This window comes from Vigna radiata, unplaced genomic scaffold (genome assembly GCF_000741045.1).
Source record: "Vigna radiata var. radiata cultivar VC1973A unplaced genomic scaffold, Vradiata_ver6 scaffold_161, whole genome shotgun sequence".
Lineage (NCBI taxonomy): Eukaryota > Viridiplantae > Streptophyta > Magnoliopsida > Fabales > Fabaceae > Vigna > Vigna radiata.
Window position 1 is genome coordinate 212,065 of NW_014542362.1, and position 8,691 is coordinate 220,755.

The following is an 8,691-nucleotide window of genomic DNA, read 5'->3' on the forward strand; positions in this document are numbered from 1 at the left end:
AAATTCAAATGACTTTAAGTTTCATATGGAATAAAAATGAACAAGTTGAGTATCTTATAAGGAAAAAATATCTATGAAATGAAACCGTTATCTTAAGTTTTTTAAGATGGAGGCACTATCATTTTCGTATGCTAATTTGATTCAAATCAGTATTTTTATTAAATCTTTTTAGTGAATTGTTCTTGAAATTCCTTAGTAATATTTTTAAAATGTATTATAACGGTTTAAAATTAATTTAATTATATTCAACTTCTTTGATAAAAGTATTTTGCCCAATCAAATTTATATGGATTGAATTCTATGTTATTTGTTGTATGTTACATTCAACCCAACCTAATTCTGTCCGAAAGAATTTGGTTTACGTTAGAGTTAATAGAGTTTAAATATTTTAATTTTTTTCAGTTAGAACTTTTTTTTTTGCCTGAACATTAAAACATTATAAATCAGACATCGATTTGTTGTTCCAATAATGGTATCAACTATTGTTTAAGAGAATAAAACAATTGATCTGTCCATGCTAATTCTCTACAACTTTCATATATGTTAGTAATAATTATTATAAATTTCCGTATAAATAATAAATTATTTGTTGCACGTCATGTCACTGATAAACACAGACTAAATAAATTAAAGGTTAAATATATGTTTTAGTCTTCATATTTGTTTTTCATTCTCAATTAGGTCCTCATGTTTTCTTTTGTCCCAATTGCATCTTAATATTTGTAATTTGAGGCAATTAAGCCCTCTCCGTTTTTTTTTTGTCCCAATTACATCCTAATATTTATAAACGGAAAGGGCTTAATTGTCACAAATTTACAAATATTAGGATGCAATTGTGACAAAAAAAAACATGAGGACCTAATTGAGAATGGGGAACAAATATGATGATTAAAACATATATTTAATCTAAATTAAAAGAAAAAATTGTTCTATAGTTACAATTTTTACAGATGTACCAAAATGGATTGTAATCCAAATATTGTATCTTAAAGGATCAGCGCTTTACTTACATAATTCAATATTTGCATATTGAATAAAGTTTAAAGAAAATAATTTGAAGTTTAGTATTCTAAATTAAATAATATATAAAATATAAAAAAAAAATAAAACTTGTTTTTTTATCAAATAGTTGGCCGCAAGGTATGATAATGTGAAATTTGGATGAGAACAGAAGTCGAAAATAATGGAACTTACTAAATAACTCCTCATTCAACTAATTAAGTATTGATTCAGTTTTTACTTAATGTTTATGATCAGCTCGTGTTTATTCAAAGCTTAATTTTAATTCCTTAAAAAATTGAGCCAAAGTCAAGTAAGTGGTGGGTTTGTAATTCCTTGTAGAACTTAATCTCAGGTGTCCAACTTTAGATGCAGACAGTTTTAAAGATGTCTAATTACGAGAAACCTATTCATAATAAAAGTCTTATTTTCTAGGATTAAATTCCAATGACAATTATTACTCAAGAAAACGAGATAATGAATCATATAAAATAATTAAGAGGAAACATTAACATAATTCAAACTTGATGTTACTTTTTAAAAGAAAGTATTTTAGTATTTTTTTTATGTCCATCTAATAAAATGTCATATGTAATTATTTTAAATGATGTGATATTATTTTCATTAATATAACTCAATTCTACTAATGAGCTTCTCGAAGAAATTATAATCTGAGTGTTTTTCATCACACAATGTGGTATTGCTTTCGGGATTCGTGAAAGAGGGTGTTCGTGTTCTTTTTGTGTTAGTCATTTTCAAGTGTGGAGCAAAGAAATGTGACATTGTCACACCCTATATGACTTCTAATTTCATGAGTCTGAAAGATTCGAAATGGACATTAAACATTAAAGTCTTTCTTTTAAAAGAACACTAAAATAGCACCTTTCAAACTTATACTATAATTAGAAAATTATGAGTTTAAATTTAAGTGCATTCAACCATAGATGATTAGTTTGGTTATATAATGAATTGAGAAATTGAGAAAGAATATTAAAACATGGTATTGGTAGAGAAGTGAAATTGTGTTGACGAACCCTATATATGAACATGTGACTATTAGTATATCTTAATCAAGAATGAATAACAGGAAAAAAAGAATGTTAGGGACCCAAAGGTACTGTGGTATGAAAACAATGGATCAAGAATTGATATTCTATATGATATTTTGCATAAAAATGCACACATATACATCTTTTTCGGCTAACCAAAAAGAATAGAAATACACGTAAATTCCTGTGAATATGATACTACAATCATAGCGAAAATTTTGGATCAATTCACTTTTGTATTGTAAACAAGAAACAGTGAAGAAAAATCTTGCCACCTTGTTTACATTCACTATCAGGCACAGCAGAACACCTGCAAAAAGGATAACGCATAGAATTTATCAGTGGTAATTAGGTAATGAAGAAGAAGAGGAAATTGAGATGTAGCACTAGTTGGAAGCAATGGAACAGGGAAAGAACCAAGAAGTATGACTATACAGTGAAACAAACTCTGAACTTTGTGGCATGTTTTCTTGGAGCAGTTTTTCTTCTGAGTCTTTGAAGCATCTCTTGCTCAGTCAGTATCCTTCCGGGTGAGTTCAAGAACACCGTGCGTGGAACCGGAGGAGACCACAACCCACTTTGTTCATAATCAAAATCAAAGGGTGACTCATCGTTGAACTTCTCTAGCAACCTATCAGACACTGGCTTTGGGACATACTGAACTTTGATCTTTTGTGGAGAGGTGTTGGTTTTGGGTAGCATTTGAGTTGGAGATATGAGTGATGGTGAATGAAAATTTGAATGATAACAAGGCAATGTGGTGAGTGTTAGATAAGGAAAATAGAGGGTGTGAGAGATGTAGCATATGCAATGGAGACAAATTTTATGAGGGGCTAATGATGCAGAAGGTGGGAACTGTGACAAGGACGTGTATGGCTGTATACAATCATAGATAGGTCGTGATCACCATAATATCAGATAATGAGATTCTTTTGCTCTTTCAATACCAAGTCTTCACTTTGTTTGCTTCCACAACCTGCATTTAAATATTCCAAATTTGAAAAACCATCTCAAAATCACGTTGGAAAAGAACAAGTAATGGATTTCTTGCTTATTCTAAAGCCCTTCCATTTCGGTTGGTGCTGTTCATAGAAGCATGTCTAGATACGGTGCGAAGCTTTACATTGATTAGAAATAAAATTGATGTATACACGTTCTAGTGCAAATAACGTTTGAATTTAAGCGTGTTGTTTTGTTGAATGGATAGAGTTTGACCGAAATTATGACAACGGCAGGCAGCAACCAATGTATATTATATTCCTTTGTTTGATATGTTTTGTGGTTTTGGTTTATTATATAAAAGATTACGATACCATTTTTTTTAACAACTTTTTTATAACAAGATACATGTTATTATTTTATTGGTTAGTTTGAATTTATGTCTAAAAAAATATTTAAAACAGATCAATTACACGTATGCGTTGTCAAAAAAGTGTTGTTAATACTTTTTTGACAACGTATAGTCTGATCTGTTTCAAATATTTTTTTAAATATAAATTCAAACAGACTAATAAAATAATGACACGTGTCTTATTGTAAAAAAAATTGTTAAAAAAAGTTGTGAAAATATCCTGTATAAAATAAAATGAGTATTTAAGTTTACTCGTTTTTCCCTTAAAGGCATGGGAAAAGTTTGATTCGTTTATTCTCTGTTGGTACTGTGTTTATGTGTGTAAAATGGGGAGCCAGGTCTGGTGTTTCTGTAATCTCTGAGGGTTAAAATCTCTGAAGGTACAAGGAGGAATCAGTTGCATTACACAGAAAAAACTATCATCATTTCACTAACCGCTTTCTGTCGATAGTCATGCAAAGTTGTTTTTGGTATTTCCCTCCCTTTGTCTCCTAAAAATGAAAGAAAACCTTGTATTCTTAGGATTGGTTAACCATGTATAAAACAATGTGCTTTAATTGAAAATAAATAAAGAATTTAGTGTAAATTATTAGAATTGTTTCTTTTATTATTATAGAATCACTTGTCTTCGTTTAAAATATCAAATAGTTTTTTTATTCTTATACAAGTTAATAGTTAATATTTGTCCTTTCATTTTCACATAATATATTAAAAATGATAATTTATATTTGAAATACAATTATTTAAATTTAAAATTTAATCCAATTATTTAGATTGCACTGTTTTTTAAATGGTTTTAAATGGGCTATCTAAGGATATATTTGGGCCTTGATACTACTGCGTGAACATTGGCCCGTAATGGGAATAAAAATAAGAAATCCAGTAAGTTTCTTAAAGGATGGAGTTGTCTGATTTCACAATTCAATGTAAAACTTCATATGCTATAAAGCGTAGCAGATTTTCGAATCCGATTAACACTTAAAAAAATGGATTTTACAGTCCGATGAAAAAAAAAAATTCACACCTGGATTTTAAAATCTGATTAACACAAAGATTTATACTAAATTTCAAAATTTAATAAAAAAAATTGATACTTACCTAAATTTCGAAATAAGGTAAAAAAGAATTGACACGATTTGAAATATGGTGAACAACATGATTCTCCATTACAGATGGTTTGAAATAGGGTTTAAAGAAAGATTGTGGTTTTGTGAAAGTTGTTAATGTATGCATATTTTTCTTAAACGAGAATATGGCTGTTGAACGCAAGATGCAATTGATGAAGGTTAATGTTGTTAGAAAAGTTTATTAAGTGTTGAAGTTGTTTAATACAGATTGAAACGTTCCATGAGCAAATTTTGAGGTACATTATTGTTAGTTGGTCGTGTCCCATATGCTTTACAGTGACTTTTTTTGTTATACTATTCTTTGTCAAATCATAACTTATGGTTTGGTCAACACCAATCAATAACATTTCTTTATAATCATGAGAAATTGACGGCTGTCTTCTATTTATATATTTCGTAATAAATTAATATAAATATATATTTTAAGGTAACTAATATAAATATCTGTTTCTTGTATCTAGAAAGAAAAAAGTCCATATATGTCTCTTTTTCTTTTCTTATGAAAAAATAATATTTATTTTCAAAATATTGATGTGATTCCAATAAGAAGAAATCCTTAACTAATAATTGTAATTCACACATATTCATAGCCCCATCTGTTTCTAGAAAATGTTTTTGTTTGATATAATACTAGTGTTTTAATAATATTCCTTAATTTCGTAAGTTTTAGCATAAAGTAGTGCAGACAAATTTTTTTGTTATTTATAATTTCACTCTTATGTCATTTTCCTTACATATATATTCATGATTTAAAGCAATAACCAAATAAAAATATAAATAGTTTTTTGAAACTTCCACGTCTACATTAAACTCTTTACCTAAAACATAACCATAAATAAAGTTAGGTAATAATATAAATAGATCTTTAATAACGATCTGAACATAACCACAATTTAAATTTCACGAATGGTGAAAAGGTAGAAAAAGATAGATATAAATATTAAAGTTTAGGGCGCAACTTTGACAAATTATAAATTAAATAATTGAATCATCATAAAGAGAAGATCCAATATTAAAGTCAAAACTTTTATGTCAATTTCGGCAATACTTCCTTTTAAATTTTGTTTTGAAGTTAGTTCAATTACACTTTGTTTACCTTAATAATTATAATTTATCCAATAATTATACTGTATCACTCACTAATTAACGTCTTAAAAGTTATTCTTATTTATAAATATTTAAATAAAAAATATACTAATAAAGGGCATTTACGACCCACTTAGTTTTAATAATATATATGTTAAAATTAAAGAACATAGCAGTATCATTTACCATATCTTTTAAGATTATTAAATTTATCCTCAAATTTACATTATAAAAAAAATTATTATGTAAATTCACGTAATAGAAAAATCAACTCACACTTATTTAAAATAACCATAAAGATTAAAACTTTACGAAAATCCTATGCTTATATAAATTATGTATAAGACCGAACGGTCTCGTACCTAAGTAGGTGGATCTTCTTCTTCCAGTGATTTCTTCGGAGAAAACTCTTTTTCCTCTGTTCACACCCACAGGATGATCATTACAAAGAAGAATACCGAACGAACAACATGACAAGACAAGAAAGAAAGGTAAGCTAGTGTGATTTAATTAATCATGTTAACATGTAATTCAGACAAACATATAATACAATCATACACATACATATATCATATAAGCATGTTATGAACAACCACTTTACTCTGACCGTCCGGACCAGGATGAATATGTAGCTATGGCCGTTCGTGCACTCGTGGGTGAAGTAGCTGGAAACCCAAGCTGCCACACGAGGTTAGTCTGTTATCCCTCACCGTAGTTGGAAACCCAAGCTACCACATGAGTTTAGTCTGTTATCCTTTACCATAGCTGGAAACCCAAGCTACCACGCGACTAGGCCTCTTGCTATTCTCACGACATGTCTCATTATTCTCTACTTGAGAATCGGTGACCATTAGAATGTCAGGATGAACGCCAAGACTGAGCTTTCCATATTCATACTTTTACTACATTGAAACCACCACTGAGACATTCCTCCTTGAAATTCTCTTTCACATCACTTTAGAATTATCATACAAAACTTCAATACCAAAATACTTCGTCATCCATAACACATTTAAGTAAAATCAAACCGAACAGTAAAACAACCACTCTCGAGCACGACCGAACGGAAAAGACCGACATAACCTATGAACAAGACCAAAAGGAAAAAACTCCCAATATACGAACATGACCGAACGGTCATTTAAAGAGTAAAACTCAAGCATGAGCCGAACACGGTTTTGGAGCCGAACACTAGAACAACCGAATACTAAAGTTAAACCGAACACTTGAATCTTAGACCGAACACTTTTGATTTTAGAACGAACACTATTGGCTTAGACCAAATGCTATTGATTTAGGCTGAACACTATTGGCTTAGGCCGAACACTTATTGACTTAGGCCAAACACTATCAACTTAGGCTGAAGACTTAGGGCTTAGACAAAATACTTAGGTAGGACCGATCACTAAAGTGATCGAACGGTCAATAACTGGTAAGGCCCATAAGAGGCCTAACACAGTTAAGACCGAACACCAATACAAATAGAGTACTAGTGTAAGACCAAGAACTTAGACTATACCGAATACTTTATCTAAACCGAATACTAAGTTAAAACTGAAGACTATGACTAGACCGAACGTTATATTCATTTGAATACTAGCACAAGACCGGTCATTAACTGAAGCTCCACATAAGCAAAAACTTAGTTAAGACCGAGCACCAGAAGGAAGCCAAATGGTTAATGAAGGACCCTCAGCGGACTGCATAATTTTGCAGAATAACTGCAGTATTATGATCAACCCCAACCTTTACCAATTCCTTGTATTATTCCCAACTTCTAATCCTTCATACATGATCCATATACCAATTTACACATATCCAAGGTTTCCTAAATCTCTCTAACATCAATCTAAAGGATCCCGTACCAGATTTTACACCAAACTCTGCATAATCAGCAACCCAATAACCCAAAATTTGTTTTCCTACTTTTTACACGTTTTAGAGGGACCTAAAGGTTCTAAAAGGTCCAATTATACTTGCAGAGATTCTCTCCACTGACCAATTCCACTCCCAACCCCAAACTCTCATTTTCACATACCTACTTCCTTAAGACCAAAAAGGTTGTACAAGTATGCAGAGAAACTCTAAACAGTTCGCAGGTTCCAACATTCACAAATTCAACACGATTAAATAAAACATTCAAGTTACATACATGCAACCATCCAAACAGTAATTTCATACATAGAAAATCATAATTAAATTAATTAGCTCCCCTTACCTCTAACAGAACCAAACAGCTTCTATGCTCCAAAAATTTGTGCCCAATTCTAGAAATTCTATAAACACCTAAAGCTCACCGATTGATGAGAAGAAGTCAACCAAAAGACCAAAAATGTGATCAGAATTGGAAAGAGAAAACTGATAAACACATGCAATAAAAAATATGGTTTGCATGTGCCAGAAAGTTTCAAAATTGCACAAGAACTCAAGAGAGTGAGACTTACCAACTCTAAACAAGACTTTGATTGGTGAAAATTGAAATTCTTAACACTAGAATGCCTTAGACGACACCTGATTGTGAAGTAGCGACAATGAGAGAAATCTAAAAAAAGGAAAAGAAAAGAAAAAAGAAAAAATTTTGAAGAAAAAAGGTTGTATCAGAAAAATAAAATGAACATTTAAATCTTTCATTTATATAATATTATTTTAATATAATTTATCCACTCTAAAATCTTGCTTAAATTCTCGGTTCTTACATAAAGTTATTTTTGGTTGATACTCAATATACTATAAATATATAAAGAGTGTATTTATATAAAAAAAACATTATGAAATTACAAATAAAGCGTATTAATTTTAAATAAATTATACAATTTTGGAAATTCAGTAAATTGTGATTAATTGTAAACCGTTATTTTATCTGCATGATTATCAGTAAACCGTGCTAGAAACAAATTAACAAATTTATTGAAAAAAAAATCAATTACACCTACTCCGTCATATAAAAAATGCATATAATTAATATCAGAAAGTTAAAATAATCATCAATTTAAACGAAGATTTTTGTTCATTGTGGGCAATTAATAGAATCGGCGCATTATTAATATAGTGGTGTTCTAGAAATAAAGAGGATATGGGG